The sequence below is a fragment of the Rana temporaria genome, chromosome 1, assembly GCF_905171775.1.
Source record: "Rana temporaria chromosome 1, aRanTem1.1, whole genome shotgun sequence".
In the NCBI taxonomy this organism is placed as follows: domain Eukaryota; kingdom Metazoa; phylum Chordata; class Amphibia; order Anura; family Ranidae; genus Rana; species Rana temporaria.
This window is the reverse complement of record NC_053489.1, coordinates 92,385,297-92,404,552: the sequence shown is the minus strand read 5'-3', so window position 1 is coordinate 92,404,552 and position 19,256 is coordinate 92,385,297. Positions and strand designations below refer to the sequence as shown.

Sequence of the window (19,256 nt, the reverse complement as noted above, 5' to 3'; positions counted from 1 at the left end):
TAAATTCCTTTTTCTACCCTATACTTACATGAGTCCCCTCTCGATCCAGCGATGTCCACGAGAGCCTTGTCTCTCCAGGGACTTGCACTGCTGATTGGCTTTCTGTAGCGGTGGGAGCTATTGGCTCCCGATGCTATAAATCACAGCCAGTGAGCTAATTAGGAGATGGGGCCAAGGCAAGGCTTAGTGTGTGATTGGACACACAGAGCTCTGGTTCAGGAGCACTGGCATGGGACCTGAGAAGAGAAGGATTTGAGCTGCTCTGTACAAAAATCCTTACACAGAGCAGGTAAATAGGAGTAGGACATGTTTGATATTTAAAAAAAATATGTTTTAATGTTTCGGTACCAAAAGAAAACCTACCTGTTTAGGCCTTGAGTACGACACTTGACAAGGAGATGAGCTCAACTCTTCAGACGGGACAGAAGGTGATGCACACGATACACCCACACAGGATGAACTTCCACCATCATTCTTCAGTACTATTAGCTGCGCTCTTGTGGTTTTCAAAGTATCCATTATGCCAGGCAAATCTATGGAAATGCATAAAAACTTTTTAAGTAACATAATGGCCTATTTTCTCACTATATCCATTAATTTAATTTGTTTAGAAATTGATGACTTGTGGAAAAATGTACTTTTACATGATTAGAGGGTTTCCTCCAGTCTGCTGCTGACCCCCCCACTAGATCAAAAATATTCCAGGAGGGTTTCACCCAAGGTAAAAGTAAGGATGTTCCACAAAACAAAAATCCTACTTGTGTATATAGTATGTAGTTACCTCAGTGCACTCACTGATACTATAATGAATGTAGTACAGTAAACTCCCAGTTGCCCAACGATCCCCATTGGTACTGTTGTTTCTGGTTGCTTGAGAGCTAATAGTAACTCTCAAGCACCCATCTCCCATGGCACCCCGACCCCCTCCCAATTAGCAGCTAATGGGGATAGGGCTTGGGGGCAGGGTTTTACCACCCCCAAATTCACATGTGAATGAGCCTTAAAAGTGCTATTGCCAAATGCAACTAAGGGCTCATTCACAAGTGCGGTATGCAATGCTCCAATGCGCCTCTGAGAAATTCTGCAAGGTGGTGAGGAGGCAAAATGTTTACACCAGTAATTGCAGTGAAAGGCACGTGATTGCAGCGCGGTAGTACGGCAATTATAGGTTTTAGTCAGGTGTGAGGAGGCAACATTGGAAGACACTGCGCCCTGTGATCTTTGACTTCTCCCATGTTGTTCAGGTAGATCTCCACCTCTCTAAGGTTGCCTAACTCTGCCTTAAAACACTGTAGAATGAAAGGGCAAATGATTGGTCAAAGAGAAAATAAAGATAAAAAAAAATAAAAATAACAAAGGCAGCAGTACTGGTGGAATAACACACAATAAATAGATAAAAAAAAATGAAAAGACTGCACCAATATAAAAAATTCAATTAAAATAAAAAAAATTCACCAATACCAATTCACATTGAAAGATTGGCATCCAGGGGCTGATATGCCAAAAACGGTGCACAATAATGAACCAAAACAAAAAATCAGAGTGCACAGAAAAATTAGTATATAAGGGCCAGATTCACAAATGAGATTCGACGGCGTTTCTCCTGATACGCCGTCGTATCTCTGTTTCTATCTATGCAACTGATTCATAGAATCAGTTACGCATAGATAGCCAGAAGATCCGACAGGTGTAATTGTTTTACACTCTTGGATCTTAGGATGCAGTACCGCGGCCGCCGCTGGGGGGAGTTCGCGTCGTAAACCAGCGTCCGGTATGCAAATTAGGAGTTACGGCCTATCCACGACGGTTTTTCGCGTTCGCTACGTCGCCGCTAGTATATTTTCCCGTCGCATAGTTACACTTTTTTTTTGGTGCATTAACTTTAGTCAGCACGTGTATTGCTGTCTAAAGTATGGCCGTCGTTCCCGCGTCGAAATTTAAAAATTAACGTCGTTTGCGTAAGCCGTCCGGGAAAATGGAAGTACGCTACGCACGTCGCCGTTCAAAAAAATGACGTCACGGCACGCAAAGTACGGCGGGAGTTAGGAAACGGAGCATGCGCAGTAGGTCCGGCGCGGGAGCGCGCCTAATTTAAATGGCACACGCCCATTTGAATTGGCCCGCCTTGCGCCGGAGGCCGTGGGTTTTCATCGCAAGTGCTTGGTGAATCAGGCACTTGCGATGAAAAATTGCGACGGTGTAACTTATCTAGGATAAGTTACGCCGCCGCGATTCTACGTGAATCTGGCCCTATATTCACAAAATGAATGTCCAATTATATGTGTAAACAATGAGAGGTTAATACGTCAAATCGGTGATCCCAAAATTGTATGCCAACAGCACACAATTGGCAAACCAAACCTCAAAAGTTCTTAATGATATCACCACAAAACTCAAACACTGATGACCAAATGAATAATGAAGGATGATGCAGATATGATGATCAGATACAGTGCCAGTTGAATGCGGTGATATAAAAAAAAACGGAAGGTGCCCACCACCGTAATTAAGTTGTCCGCTTACCAAAGGCAAGTTGTCTCAGTTGTCGGTTTTCTTCTTCCAAGTGCTTATTCCGGTTTTCCATTCACCAGTTGTCAGTCTTGGTCAGGTGCTTTGACAGCGGCCCATCTGTCAGAATCCCCCCCAAAAAAAAAAATTAGCTTTCCCCCCCCCCCCCCCCCCCCCCCCCCACACACACACACCACAGACACACACACACACCACACAGACATCGCTAACCTCTTTCTGCACAATTTATTTGATGGCAGCTGAATGTAAACAGCAGGTAGTGGGGGAACCATAGCCAGACTGCCATTGGCTGTTTCAATTTTAAAATTAGGCTGACTATTGCACCCCCTTCCCACTGCCTGCTGTCAATCAGCAGAGGAAGACCTGAAGACGAATGTTCTCCTTCAAATCCTCTCCTTTGCTGATTGACAACAGGCAGTGGGCGGGTGTAATAGCCCACTAGCTATTGGCTACTGCAATTTAAAATAGTCAATAGCAACCTGGCTATTGATTCCCCTGCTATCTGCTCTTGTTTCCTGTATTCTGACAGTGACCAGTGGCTGTTAGAATACAAAAAAAGGCCTAGGTGTCAACTGATATCAGGCTACTTCTGGGGCAGCTGGATGTAAACAGAATATCAGTACCTCATATTGTTATCGGCCTGAAAGGTGGCCCATAATTGATATCTGTATGGAAAAATCCATATCTGTTGGCACCTAGTAGCAGGGCAGATAATATGCAAAAGGGGAGGGAGACATAAAACATTGGTAGCACTGTGCCCTGACATTATAATGGGGTATATTTACTAAAGGCAAATCCACTTTGCACTACAAGTGCACTTGGAAGTGCAGTCGCTGTAGATCTGAAGGGGACATGAAAAAAAATAAAAACATCTTTGCTTGTACATGATTGGATGATAAAATCAGCAGAGCTTCCCCTCATTTCAGATCGTCCCCTCCGATCTACAGCGACTGCATTTTCAAGTGCACTTGTAGTGCAAAATTGATTTGCCTTCAGTAAATCAACCCCTATGCTGCATGATGAGTGGATATAGAATGGAAGCCGTATAATATTATATACAGCAATGTGCACTGAAATTATGCTACACAGTTACTAGCTATAACATGGAAGCCATACATATTATATGCAGCAATGTGCACTGAAAGTATGCTACACAGTTACTGGCTATAACATGGAAGCCATACATATTATATGAATCAGGGTGCACTGAAAGTATGCTACACAGTCACTGGATATAACATGGAAGCCATACATATTATATGCAGCAATGTGCACTGAAAGTATGCTACACAGTCACTGGATATAACATGGAAGCCATACATATTATATGAAGCAGAGTGACATGCTGTGGAGGAGGAGCTCTATAATATTACATTACTGTGAACATGCTGCATGGTAACTGGGAAGGTGAATGCACACCGAATGAGAACTATTCAGCAGGAAATAGACAAATACAACTTAACTCATGCACCAAACTGTCACAATTCTAATATTATTTGATAGAAGGCATACCTTTAATCCAGGAGAATCCATCCAGGAGAATACAGAGAGTCTCCACCATGCCATGCTTTCCTTTTCAGACTAGGCCTTACAGGAAGTGAGAGGTGAAAGTTCAGCACCCCTCTGGTTCCCACCCAGCTCACTTCCTGTCTTCCTGTATTATGATAGAAGTCTGTCTGTTTGAAGAGTTTTTCCCAGGGCAGGATTTACATATTAGAAGATTGAGGGCACAGAAATCACAGACCCACATCCCAATAAAAGGAATGAAAAAAAAGAAATGAGAAAAATATTTATACATGTAAGTAAGTGATGGGAGAGGCATTATATATATATATATATATATATATATATATATATATATATATATATATATATATATATATATATATATATATATACTGTATCTTCATTCTGCTATATGTGTGTGTATATATATATATATATATATATATATATATATCAGATATACTCTATGTGTGTGTGTGTATGTATGTATGTATATATATATATTATATACACACACATATACACATATATACTGTACACACACAAGAATGCAGCTCTCATCACTTACATATTTATCTTCCAGCCCAGCCTAGTATTGGCACATGACAACAGTGCAGCTTGGGCAGGGATATGACATTTAAAGCGAAGTTCCACCCAAAAGTGGAAGCTCAACTTATTTGCCTCCCCCACCCTACTTTGCCACATTTGTCACCTTTTGGGGGAGGGGAGCAGGTTCCTGTTTTTGACAGGTACCTGTCCCCACTTCCGAGAGATCTCGCTGCGGCAGATGCGTTTCCGATGCTTTTCTGCATGCATGTTTTTGATGCATTCCAGGGCATGTTTGGTGTGTTTTTAAAGCATTCCAGTGCATTTACCCCTCTTTTTTCCTAACCTTAGATAAGGACATGTGTGTTCCAGTGCGTTCAGGTGCATTCTAGTGCGTTTTTGATGTGCTTTACAGTGTTCCATTACAGTCCAGTGCAGGAAAAATGCAGCATGCTCTACTTTTTTTCTGGAACTGCAAGCACTGGTGTGAATTATGCCATTGAAAACCATATAACCTACTTTCCATGCAGACAAAAAAAAAAAAACGCACTGGACTGCATGTGGTGTGAATTGGCCCCTATAGGGAATGGCAGCAGCAGCACCCTGAGAGCCAATGGAAACATTGGCTGGGGTACCAACATCGCTGGATTCCAGGACAGGTAAGTGTCCTAATATTAAGTCAGCAGCTGCAGTATGTGTACAGTATGGGGTTATTTACTAAAGGCAAATCCACTTTGCACTACAAGTGCACTTGTAAGTGCAGGTGCTGTAAATCTGAGGGGTATATCTGAAATGAGGGGTAGATCTGAAATGCGGGGTAGATCTGAAATAAGGGGAAGCTCTGCTGATTTTATCATCCAATCATGTGCAAGCTAAAATGCTGTTTTTTTATTTTCCTTCTCCCCTCGGATCTACAGTGACTGCACTTCCAAGTGCACTTTCCTTGCAATTTCAAGTGCACTTTGCATTTGTAGTTTGCACTTGTAGTGCAAAGTGGATTTGCCTTTAGTAAATAACCCCCATTGTGTAGCTGCTGAGTTTTAATTTTGTGCTGGGGAGAACTTTAATATCCCAATTCCTTTTATTTGGCTGCTGGAATTACCCTTCGGCAGGTACTAAGTCCAAACAATGGACTGGACTTAGTATAAAAAGAATATACAGTATATATACTATATTGCCAAAAGTATTAGGACACCTGCCTTTACACGCACATGAACTTTAATGGCATCCCAGTCTATAACAGATTCAATTCCTCTGGGAAGGCTGTCCTATGGGAATGTTTGACCATTCTTCCAGAAGCACATGCACAAAGCACCTTGCTTTGTGCACTGGTCCAAATCATTTGGTGGAGGGGGGATTATGGTGTGGGGTTGTTTTTCAGGGGTTGGGCTTGGCTCCTTAGTTCCAGTGAAGGGAACATTTAAGGCGTCAGCATACCAAGACATTTTGGACAATTTCATGCCCCCAACTTTGTGCGAACAGTTTGGGGACAGCCTCTTCCTGTTCCAACATGACTGCACACCAGTGCACAAAGCAAGGTCCATAAAGACACTGATAAGCGAGTTTGGTAATAATAGTGTAACTTCTGATTCATGGATTAAACAGAACATTGATGATTTATATCCGGAGTTTATCTCGGTACCCTGTAAGCAGACAAGACCCTTGTACTGTGGAGGTGGATGTCTGTGAAGGTTCTCATTCATTCAGGTCAATCAATATATCAAACTAACTGGACTTGCTGTATTTTAAGACGTTTTGCTGGTCCGCCGACAAGCGTTCTCAATTCAGAATGACATTCTTTGGGAATGGAAAGTGGATGCGAGAGGTTTATCTGCTTTGTATTAAATGGATTATGTGCTTAAAATCTTATAATTATTTTTTTTTATATTTTATTTGAATCTTTTTTTTTTTAAAGAAGTAAAACAAACCATTTTAAAATGGGAGTGGCTCTCTTATAAATGTATTCAGAATGTTATCTATGTCATAGTTACAAAAATGTCAGAAAAAATATATGTTGAAATGTCTTTATTAGACATTAAGGGGCAGATCCACAAAGATTTGAGGAAGGGGAGGAGAAAGGGGAGGTGTACACCTCCCCTTTCTCAAATCCCCCCCCCCCTTTCTTAGTCTATTTAATTAAACTTTATACCTAGGTCCTATTGACTGTGACAAAGCTCTTGTAAGGGCGAAACGCGTCGTCTAGGACCCCTCTTAATATCCCCCTTTTATGATGGAAGATCCTATTCATGCATAAGAACTTTTATATCCGATTATTTTAATCGCCATGCAACGCTGCTGATTTTTCAACAAGCGCATACTGCATTTTGCCCACTGGAGGGCGCCTAAACTTCTCCCTGCAGTACAGCTGGTTTACTGAGACAGCGTCTCAGACGTGGGACGCTTGCACGTTCACCCAGGGAGAGCGTCCTTTCTGATAGGCTGATCCACGCTGTGTCTCCAGCAGTCACATTTATCGGGTCTGTGAAGCTTCCAGACCCACACAGGAGAGAGCCTAGGACCCCGGATATTGTTACATCAGCCAGGAGAAGGACATTCGATCGATGTTTACATCTGGCTGGGTAATGTACTGTGCTCACCATTTGCACTAATGATGTCTTGCTAGACAGCCCACAAACTAAAACCGCAAGCTTTAACTATTTGAAGTCTGAAGAGGGTGCTGGTCTGATGCAGACATTTGGAAAGTTTTTTATACTTTTTTTATTATATTGTGCACATTGTGGAAACTTTCCCTTTTTTTATCCATATAAAGGACTGGATCTTCCGAAAATTAAAGTGTTAATGTATGTTTTTTTCTTCACAAACATTAAGTGGATTTATAATTGGTGAACTTTCAGGAGCGCAGAGTTTTCCTTTTTGGTGTATTACCAATGCTAATGATTAATCACAAGATGTTTGTGTGAAACGCGTCTATGTGACCTTGTGTTGGTGTCTTTGGTGTTATCACTTTGAACAATAAAAGGCAATCGGAATTCCTGGATGTGCAGCAATTTCTTTTCTTACATGGTATCACTGTGGCTTCATGATTTCTTTCCCACCTTTTGTGTGTACCATGACAGTGGAAGTGTTATGAATTGTACTCATTAGGCACACATCTTTTTTGTCATGCCATCACAGTGCCATCATGTTGCCTTTCTGCCAGGCAACCATTTCTCCCGTTTTGAGCTTCTTATTGCACAATAGCCCTGATTTAGCAATGAAAAGAAAAAAAGGCCCCTCTAAGTGCAGAAGTAGAGGCACCTTTTTACTTTTCATTTTACTCCCAGAGTTTGCTTCTCTCAAGTGCTGTCGCAAGTGCATTAAGAACCTCTTCTATTTCTACATAGACTGATAGCTTGGTTTGTTACTCAGAGCGCCCTTATACAAAGTTTTATCTGATTTAGCAAAGGCTCAATCAGTGAAAGAATGGAAGATGTTGCCATTCAATAATTGATGTAATAATTGATATACTTCCCAATTTTTTGGAGTTTTGATGCTGGATGAGTAGTTTCATCAAATTCTTCGATGTTTTCAAAGTGCAAATATTTCATTAGGAGGGAAAATTTGTACTCAGACATGACCGTGCCAGAGAATGGAGTGGTAAGTAATTTATTGGTTGTCCAATACCACTTCTGCAGGCATTTCCCCACCACTCCCTGAAGAATTATTAGGTCCAGAAATTTCCAAATGTCCTCTTTGGTCCCTGGTTCCCACTTTCTATTTCTTAAAAAACTTCCGATGCATAGAAGCTTGTTGCTCTTGGCACCATGTCTCCGTAACAATTTTTTCAATAACCTCATCGGTCAAAAATAGTTGAAGGTATGCCAAGGGGTTGTCATCTTCAACATCCACTTTCATACCAGGTGCTCCAGTAAATGGGAATGTTGTGGGTGCTGCGTGATCCGTACTGCAGTCAATAGAGCACCAAGTCTGCACATCACTGAGCTCAGTCGCAGGATCGTTGCTGAAATCACTTTGTCTGGTGACGAATTTCCCCACTAATCACTATTACTCAATTCTGCAAGTGATTCTGTATCGCTATCGCTGTTTTCCAGCAGGTCATAAACAGCTTTTGATGCAGAGGTACGCTTTTTGGATGCCATGGTCGTTCTCCAGTTTCCATGCAGAAAGAACAGTAAAACTGCAGGCAAGGACACTGGACAAATCACTGGGGACAAACTGAGATCAAATGATTTGATACAGTAATGTAATCCAATAAGATTACAATGTATTGTGTATATGTTGTGATTTATACATTTTTAATCTGCCACCGGTTTCACCCTCCTGCGTTGTGGCTCTTGCAGGCAAGAAAAGGCAGAACACACAGAGCATTGGGCGGAAGATCCGGCCGTCGGACACAGTGAGAGTACATTGCGGGATCGTGGGGACAAGGTAAGTCTCTTTTTCCAGGATCCTGCAATGCAGTCCCAAATGTGGCTTGGGGTTACAGCTAATGGTACTGAAATTTCACCCCGAGCCCCACTTGGGAATATCACCAAGGAGGTTAAGGCCTTAAAGTGATTGCATAGTAGTTTTTTCCCCTTAAAAACAAACATGTTGAACTTACCTGCTCTGGTTTTGCACAGAGCAGCACCAATCCTCCTCTTCTGCGGTCCTCTGCCTGAGCTCCTGGCTCCACCTGCCTTCTCAGATACCCCCTGGCAAACCTCAGCAGGGGAGGGTGAATTACTTGTGTGGGATCGATCCCAAGTCACCCTGGGGCTGATTTACTAAAACTGGAGAGTGCAAACTCTAGTGCAGCTCTGCATAGTAACTAATCAGCTTCCAGGTTTTATTGCCAAAGCGTAATTGAACAAGCTGAAGTTAGAAGCTGATTGTCTACCATGCACAGCCGCACCAGATTTTGCACTCTCCAATTTTAGTAAATCAACCCCACTGTTGGTGACTATTTTTACACAGAGTACAGCTCGGCCCCGTCCCCCGCGCCTTCGTCACTGGATTTGATTGACAGCAGCAGGAGCCAATGGATGCCATATGTAGGGGGTGGAGCTCCCCCAAACGTTTTTTTATCGTAATGCAGAGAATGCATTAGGGTAAAAAAAAAAACTTTAGCTTTTACGACCATCCTTTACAAGTTGGATGGATTCTAATTCATTGCTTAGGGTCTTGCACTAGCTTCTTCTACTGAATTGAATAAGCCTTCATAAATTTTAATTTTATACTGTATGTTTTAAAATAAATTAGTATTTGAATTTTTTTCCTGGAAGGAGAAATGCTGCACATCATGTTTCTATGACAAAGCCAACACTCTGGAGTGCCATGAAAACTTCTGCTATATTGAATTATGTCAGTATGAATTTGAAAAAAGATAATTGCCTATAAATACATAATCATCATCAACATCCCCACCAATTATGAAAGGGTTATTTACCTTTTAACATCATTGTGCTTCATTGATCGCAGCTAAGTAGGCCTGTTCTTTCCTGGTTCAGCTCAGGTCACATCTTCTACAGCATCCTTTTCAAAACCTGAAATTTTTTGTGATTATGTAATTTACAAGGAGAATAGTTATAGAGAAAAGAGGAGAGAAGCAAGTTGTGTGGTCACACAACTAATGCCGCTTACACGCGATCGGTTTGTCTGATGAAAAACGGTCTGATGGACCGTTTTTATCAGACTAACCGATTGTGTGTGGGCCCCATCGGTTTTTTAACCATCGGTTAAAAAAATAGGAACTTGTTTTGAAATTATCTGATGGTTAACTAACTGATAGAAAAAAAAAAAACGATCGTATGTAGGCACGTCCATCGGTTAAAAATCCACGCATGCTCAGACTAAATTAGGGGACGGGAGCGCTCATTCTGGTAAAACTAGCGTTCGTTATGGAGATAGCACATTCATCACGCTGTAACAGACAGAAAAGCGCGAATCGTCTTTTACTAACACAAAATCAGCTAAAGCAGCCCCAAGGGTGGTGCCATTGGATTTGAACTTCCCCTTTATAGTGCCGTCGTACGTGGTTTACGTGAACGCGTTCTGACACGATCGTTTTTTTAACCAATGGTGTGTAGGCATGACTGATCATCAGTCAGCTTCATCGGATAACAGAACGTTTTCATCGGATGGACCGATCGTGTGTACAGGGCATTACAGTTTGCAGAGGATTCAGATAGAATCCCAACTGACAGTGAGTAAGGCAAAGGAGGGAGATTTCCTCAGATGGACAAAAAAGTAAAAAAAAAAAGTTACTAGCAACTGATGTATTTATATTTTCACCAGAAATTAGCTTACACAAAAACATATAACTACTAATAATATATGGGTAACTGTTGCATCATAACCTTTATTTCTTAAAATGCTCTTAACCTCCCTGGCGGTATGATTATTTCAGATTTTAGGTGCTGAAAGCGGTACCATTATTTTGCATGGAAATTTGGCGTTTTATATTGCAGGCCTGTAATTCTTAGGAATAACTCACTTAAATCTGTCCAAACAAGAGTCTAGTAGACATCTCGGGTATGATAAAGTTTGAAAAACAAAATCATAAATTATAATATAATAAATAACTATAAATAATTATAACAAATAATAATATAATTATAATAAAAATTATTCAATAATGTTATCAAATCAAAAACATTGAAATTTGCTCAGTTGCAGAATTGTCGCTGTCATTACTTTAATTTTTTTATGACGAATTTCCCCCACAAATCGCTCAAATCTGCAAGTGATTATAATTTATTATCGCTCTTTTCTAGCTGGTCTAAAACCACTTTTGACATAAAGGGACAGTTTTTGGTTGCTATGGACAATCTGTAGTTTTCAGGCAGAAAGAACAGTTTTTATTATACAAAAGTACATGCAGGACACTGGGCAGACCACTAGGGACAAAGGGGCTGTGTATTTTTTACATACAGCACTGTAATATGTAAGATTACAGTATACTGTATGTATTGTGTTTATTAACTTTTTCGAATTTGGCGCCGTTCTCCGCCCCCGTGCGTCGTAACGTCACAGGGAACGGAGCCCGGGGGCACACAGGCACTGTGTGAATGGAGCGAGGACACCGCTCAATCACACAGCGGAGAGGCATTGCAGAATCCAGGGACAAGGTAAGTAAACCATGCCTGTGGATTACAAGGGTCTTCTGGCTGGATCAATGACGTCATGGACCTTTTCGTCTACTTTGCCAGAACATGGCAGACTAACAGCGCTCACATTCTCACTAGTGTAGTCCTCTGAACCAATCCTAGGCTGCATGCTAATACCATCCCTGGAAAATGCTAAATCTGTAGCAGTTCATTGTAGTCAATCAGCTTCTAAATTGTTCAATTAAACTTTGACAAAATAAAAAACTGGAAGCTGATGGGTTTCTATGCAAAGCTGCACCAGATTTTGAACTCTCCAGTTTTAGTAAATCAACCTCATTGCATCCTGAATAAGAGACTAAACAATATAATGGAAGAAGATTACACGTGGTAGAGTCCATGTTCAGAATTTAGGGATTTAGGCAGTCCATACATGGGACTAATTTCGAAAATCTTATTTAAGAATTTTCCTTCGAATTTTGCACCATTGTCACCATCTGCAGCAACAGCCGATTTTCGTGTGGCCATTGAATTTAAGTAATCAGGATTTTTTTTGAAAAACAAACAATTTTCTAATCAATGATGGGAGAATCATGTGAAAAATGTAATCGGAAAAGAAATGCGCTTGTACAAGAAAAGAGAATTCCCTGAAAGAAAAGAAGATTCCCAGCCATGAAAATTAATTTCTGTAGAATGGAGGTAAAAGTGAAATTTTCGTTGGTCAAATTTTGAAATCAATGGTGGCACCATCAGATCACCATGTATGGCCAGCCTTAAACTGAATCTTTCCCCCCATTTGGAAGAATAATTCAATGTACTTGCAAACTAATAAATGTCTAGAAACATTTGCATGTGTGAATTTTTTATGTACTAAAGTCCACTTTTAAGAGGTAGTCAATAGCTGTCCAAATTTTAACAAAGTAGTAAATAATTAAATTACTTGTTAAAGTTATAAATGCAAATCTTTTTGCAGGTTAAAAAATGTGCATTTATTGTATTTTTTTTTTACTTGGAGCTTGTAAAACATTGCACCCATGATCAGTAGATTGCAGGTGCCATGCAGGACTTCTGCAGACCTTGCAGCGTATCTGTCTGGCTGTACTTACTAAGGGCAGGAAGATACATACACCATAGTAGTTCATTGAGAACTTTAACTGCTTGCCGACCAGCCGCCGCAGTTATACGGCGGCAGGTCGGCTCCCCTGCGCGAGAGCCCGTAGCTATACGTCGGCTCTCGCGCAGGCCACTAGCAGCCTAAACTGAGGAAAAAAAACAATTTTTTATATATTTTTGGGGGATATTTATTATAGCAAAAAGTAAAAAATATTAATTTTTTTCAAAATTGTCGCTCTATTTTTGTTTATAGCGCAAAAACTAAAAACCACAGAGGTGATCAAATACCACCAAAAGAAAACACTATTTGTGGGGAAAAAAGGACGCCAATTTTGTTTGGGAGCCACGTCGCACGACCGAGCAATTGTCAGTTAAAGCGACGCAGTGCCGAATCGCAAAAAGTGCTCTGGTCTTTAAACAGCAATATGGTCCGGGGGTTAAGTGGTTAAAGTCATTGCAAAGTTTTTTTGTTTTGTTTTTGTTTTTTTAAATAACAAACATGTTATATTTACCTCCTCTGCAGTTGGTTTTGCACAGAGCAGCCTGGATCCTCCTCTGATCAGGTGCCTCTTTGCTGTTCCTGGCCCCTCCCTCCTGTCGCGTGACTGCACAGCAAGCAACTTGATATGGGGGCACCGAGCCAAGCTGCAGCTCTGTGTGTCCATTCAGACACAGAGCTGCTATTTGGCCCCACCCCCTCTCTCCCATGATTGGCTAAATGGCTTATATTGACAGCTGCGTGAGCCAATGTTGCTACTGCTGCTTTCAGTCAATCAGGAGGGAGAGTCCCAGGGGGCCGAGGGATTTGTGGACATTGCTAAAAAGAGAGGGGGCTCAGGTAAGTATTAGGGGGTTCTGGGGGGGGGGGCTGCTACACACAGAAGGCTTTTTATCTTAAGGCATAGAATACAACTCCTTTAAGCCGAGAGCCTCAAAGGCTGTCGGTGCTTGTAGTTTCCCATTCTCAAAACTCTATAAATGAGTGACGTGACCGGGTGGGTGGAGCCCCACATGGCCCCTTTTTTTTCATTAGTGGCAGCGCATTGGGGGAGAAGATCCCTTGCTTGCTGTCACTAGAGGCAGCAGAGCGGGCAACGGCTGCAGGAGTGGGAACATGTTACATGTTGGGAGCAAAAAATGGGTGGAACATGTAACATGTTCCCAAAGATGTAAAAGTTTCCAAAGCATTCATGCCTGCTTGAAAGATTATGTTCTATCCTTTTAAGCAGACATGGATGCTTTGGAAACTTTTACATGTCATCAATAACTGAGGGTATGCTAGGGCAACAGATGACACTGAAATATTATACACAGACACTTTGTCAAAGCAAACAGCAGGCAGAGTCAGCAGGCTAATGATCAGGTTTGGGAATGAGCTTAGTGTTTAATATGAAGATATGGGAGGCAGTATCTGGGGGCTCTTTTCATTAAAGGGGACTTCAGGATTCCAATAAGCTCCCTTTGCACAGACCCACAAAACCACCTGCCAGGGTTGTGGGGATGAGGGCATTGTCCTTATCAACATGGGCACCCCCCATGTTGAGGGCACGTAGTCTGGTATTATACAGAGGAAGAGGGCTGCATGCTTGACATTCTTCCCCTTTCCTAACCAGCCACGCTGTATGCTCAGTTTAAGGGTGTGCCACAGAATTTGTGCCCTCTAAGCCGCCAGCATCTAATCCCATGGTACTGATATCTATGAAACTAAAATATCTGTGATTAAAACTGATCTCAGGGTGAGTCATGGATTACATTTCCAACATAGCATGCTATTCATCACAGCTCCTGAATTCCTGCTTTCTTGTACATGGCATATAGGATGTGTTTAAAGATTTCATCATGGTGTAGCAAGAACATTTAAAAAGGAAAATAAAATATGTATTAAAATCAACTTCAGTGTTTTTAGTTATATTTAGTTTTTAAAGCTGAACTAGGAATTATCATTTTTTAAACCTACATTGATCGAACTTGGTTATATCTAATTCTTCATATCTCAAATCCAGCCTGTGCTACTTACAGACAGTGTTGGTCTCTTCCAGGTGCTGCTCGAGCAACTTGCCCTCTGTATGTGAAAGAAAAAGACATTCTCTAAAGGGCAGTGCCCTGTGTTCAGTATACAGATGGACAGTTGCTTGAGCAGCACCCAGAGGAGACCAGCACTGAATAGTGATGAGCCAAGGTTTGGTCTGAACCCATTTCAGTCCAAACCCACAGGAAGCTATGACATGATGACAGGCTGTCAGCCCAATCAGCCTTGGTTAGGGAATTTCCCAGCCTGCAGCCAAATGTTGACCTAACATGGCCACATCAGCCCAAACCTTAACTCATCACTATTGCTGGCTGTATATAGCATAGGCTACTACAATGGATTTCTATATACCCAGCGGCCTTCTCAATGAAGAATTATATGTAACAAAGCTGGACCAATATATGTTTTAATAAGATAATTCCTGGAGTTCATTTTTATTAGACATTACATTTTTCCAGCTTTCTAATTTATGCACAATATTAGGCAGACAGCAAGGAGAGTGTCATAAAAATAAATGTATATGTTGATTACATACATACTCATTCATAGCGTGAACAATATTTGCATAATGTGTTTATTTCTATGTGGTACATATTAGCACCTTTCCACTTGAAATAAAGGTACAGCTCAGAACCTCATGTGCAGTTTATGCTCCATTAGCTTCATGCTGCAGGGCACTTTTTAGTCTAACATAGTTTGACACAAAACACACCTGGTTCAAATGCAACTTCTTTAAAAAAAATATTCTTAAATAAACCCTGCAGTTTTTTTACCAAATGGTAATACATTTTTTCTCTCTGAAATAAACACATTCATACACAATTTATATTTGGAATAAAAAAAATTGGTCACAGCTATAATACTGGGGTGAAAAAACTGCACTAAACCCAAAATAAATGAATAGAAACAAGCAGCTAACACTCAAACTAACAAAGTCAAATGTGAATGGTGACAAAATAGTGTAGCGCTAATAGTGTTAGTGTGTAAGAATAATAGTGGGTGTACTCAAAACACACAAAAAAAAACTCAATGAATGAACATCAAGAGAAAAGGAAGAACATATATACATAACACAATATAAACAATATGTGATGAAGTCCAATTGTAAATATAAGCTTCACAAATGTGATATGGAATATGGAGTATGGAATAGAGTACATATGAAAGAGGCAAATGGAGCTTCATCCTATTAGGGTGACACTAAATAGTAAGACAGAGGAATGAGTTGCCTGTAGTCACTCTTAAAACTCTTCAGAGATAAGTGAATGAGGTATTCTTACCAGCTGGGATGGACACACATGTCTTACGACAGTGGGTCAAAAGAGCTTGAGATCCTAGATGGTCTGGATCCAATGCTTTATGTAAGAGAAGGTCCAGATGGATCAAGGTGTAGGGTTCTGGTTCTCAACTGACGCATACCACAGGTACAGTGAAATCCCTTTAGGGTCAGGTGAAGATAGATACACACCGGGGTAGCTCCTCACAAACTTCAACGGAAAAAATATATGGAAAAATGCTCCAAATGGTGCAGGTCAACCAAGAGGTTTTATTGAAATATGTCATACATCAAATGACAAATATAAAAAGTGATCACGAGTATAAAAAACGTATAAAAAGCAATGTGGGGTGCAGTAAATGCTGGCTCAATTTATTATTTTTGTAAGTAAGCTCCTCATTCCCAAATCTTGGGTAACTAGCTCTTTAAATGTAGAAATGTGACCAGTGTTACATTTTGCGGGTTAAAGAGAGATGCATTCCTAAGTGTAGTATGTCTGCATTCAGACACATAGGGCCAGATCCACGAAGCGCGGCGCTTCTCTCCTTCCGGCGTAGTGTATCTCAGATACACTACGCTGCCGTAACTTCCCTTTTTTTTTGTATCCTCAAAGATCTCCAGCCGTAAGTTACGGCGGCGTAGTGTAACTTAGGCGGCTTAAGGGCGTGCAATTGAAATGTATGTGATGGGGGCGTGTTTTATGTTAATACGTCGTGACCCGACGTAAATGACGTTTTTTTTTAATGGCACATGCGCCGTCCGTGGGGGGTATCCCAGTGCGCATGCTCGAAATTAAACCGGAACAAGCCAATGCTTACGACGGTGACGTCATTCTACGCAAAGCCCTATTCGCGAACGACTTACGCAAACGACGTAACATTTTAAAAATTTGATGCGGGAACGACGCCCATACTTAACATAGGATACGCCTCATATAGCAGGGGTAACTTTTTCCCGGAAAAAGCCGAACGCAAACAACGTAAAAAAATGCGCAGGCCGGACGTACGTTCGTGGATCGCCATTTCTAGCTAATTTGCATACTCAACGCGGAATTTGACGGAAACGCCACCTAGCGGCCAGCGTAAATATGCACCTACGATCCGACGGCGTACTAAGACGTACGCCTGTCGGATCGAGCCCAGATTCCGTCGTATCTTGTTTTGTGGATACAAAACAGAGATGCGATGGGGGAACTTTGAAATTACGCGGCGTATCCATAGATACGCCGGCGTAATTCGTTTGAGGATCTGGCCCCTAATTAGTGATCCTTGTTACAGAATGTTGTAAAAAATGTCTCCTCAGACATAATTATATAAAGGTTTAAAATTTATTCATTTTGCCTTAGGAGCATACTTAAAACCTTTATTAAGAACCAGTAATTCCCCTTTATTGAATTCCTTTGAACTCAGGTTAAAGATACCATTTAATTGTCTTAAATTTTCCTTTCCCTTGCCTCTGTTGACTCTTTTTTCTCCTCTCTTTCCTCTTTGTCTGTTAGGCCTCGTACACACGGCCGAGGAACTCGATGTGCCAAACACGTCGAGTTCCTCGGCGAGTTCAGCCCTGAAGCCGCCGAGGAGCTCGGCGGGCCGAGTTCTCCCATAGAACAACGAGAAAATAGAGAACATGTTCTCTATTTTCTCGACGAGTTCCTCGGCGGCTCCATCGGGCCGAAAGTGTACACACGACAGAGTTTCTCGGCAGAATCCGGCTCTGACCGAGTTTCTCGCTGAATTCTGCCGAGAAACTCTGTCGTGTGTACGAGGCCTGACACTTATGTTTAGCTCCTCTCCATCCTAAAAAAATGATCCCCTCCTCTTTGTTCTTGTGATTGGCAGGTTCTTGAGGTAGAAGGTTGGGGTTGGGAATATTCCCTGTTTTTCCTATTGTCTGGTCTATAATACCCTCTTTGATCTTCCCACCCTACTCTTCTAAAGGAATCTCTCCTCTGTGGTGGTGGTTGTCCTCTGTATGGGGAGGAGGATGAGGTTGTTAATAAATTCTCCCTCCATTGTGGCTACCTCGTGGATGCCAATCCATATATCTCTCACCTATAGCATATTCTTTGTAGTCCCTGAGAGAATCATATCTGAGGCCCCGTACACACGGCCGAGGAACTCGACGTGCCAAGCACGTCGAGTTCCTCGTCGAGTTCTGGGATGAAGCCGCCGAGGAGCTCGGCGGGCCGCCTTCTCCCATAGAACAACGAGAAAATAGAGAACAGAGAAAAATAGAGAACTATCTCGTCGAGCTCCTCGGCGGCTCCATCGAGCCAAAACTGTACAGACGACAGAGTTTCTCGGCAGAATCCGGGTTTTGACCGAGTTTCTCTGTGAATTCTGCCGAGAAACTCTGTCGTGTGTACGGGGCCTGAGATGTCAAAATAGTCTCTCCTACCCCCCCCCCCCCCACAATTATCATATGGTTGAGGCTATCCTCTGTTATGAGGGTTATTTTTCCAGGCAATTTTCTTATTTCTTTTATTTTTTATTTTATTTCCCCTATGTACTGGTGTCCAAGTGTAGTTGGAACTTGTGTAATTATTGTGATTAGAACTAGTTTGGTCATTACTTCCCATCTCTACTGTATCTGTTTGAGGTGCTAGTGGTGTTTGTTGATCCTGCCATTTAAAAAAATAATCCTTAAGATCTCTAATGTATTTATTTTTTATTCTCTGTTCCTCCTCTGTAATATCTAAAGATCCTTTTAAGTTTACCTGATTATTTTTTTTTAATCCTCACGCTATGAGGTGCACGTTTATTTCTGGTAAGATTAATGTCATTGTCCAGAGCTATTCATTTTTTTCTTTAAAATTTCTTTAAAATTTCAATAAATCTATGCCTGCCTCATTGAAGAATTTAGGCTGCATTCACACCTGAGCATTTTTTCGCCTGAAGCGCGACGCCCCAAAACGCTAGAGGGGAAAAAATACATTATTCTCTATGGAGATGGTTCACATCTCCACTACAAAACGCCTGACGCCGAACGCCTGAAGCCCAAACAAGTTCTGGACCCTTTTTTGTCGCTCGAATTTGGGCGTTTAACATTGGTGACCCTAGACCTGTAAAAAATTGCGGCAAAAACGCAGCGCTCTGTCGCGGCAAATCGCGGTAAAAAACGCTGCGAAGCGCTACGCTCAGGTGTGTTGTCACCTTGTTCCAGGGGAGCATTCCACCTCAGGGAACTTGGTACCATGTTCTCCGTTACAAAA

At 41.5% G+C, this 19,256-nt stretch overlaps 1 long non-coding RNA gene across 1 annotated transcript; it reads right to left on the bottom strand.

Moving 5' to 3' along the window:
• Positions 1-493: 493 nt before the first annotated feature.
• LOC120924806 lies at positions 494-4,150 on the bottom strand. The gene is made up of 3 exons (XR_005746429.1): positions 4,042-4,150; positions 2,524-2,628; positions 494-533 (listed from the first exon to the last, which is right to left on the bottom strand). It is a non-coding gene; the product is annotated as an uncharacterized LOC120924806 (long non-coding RNA).
• Positions 4,151-19,256: the final 15,106 nt, after the last annotated feature.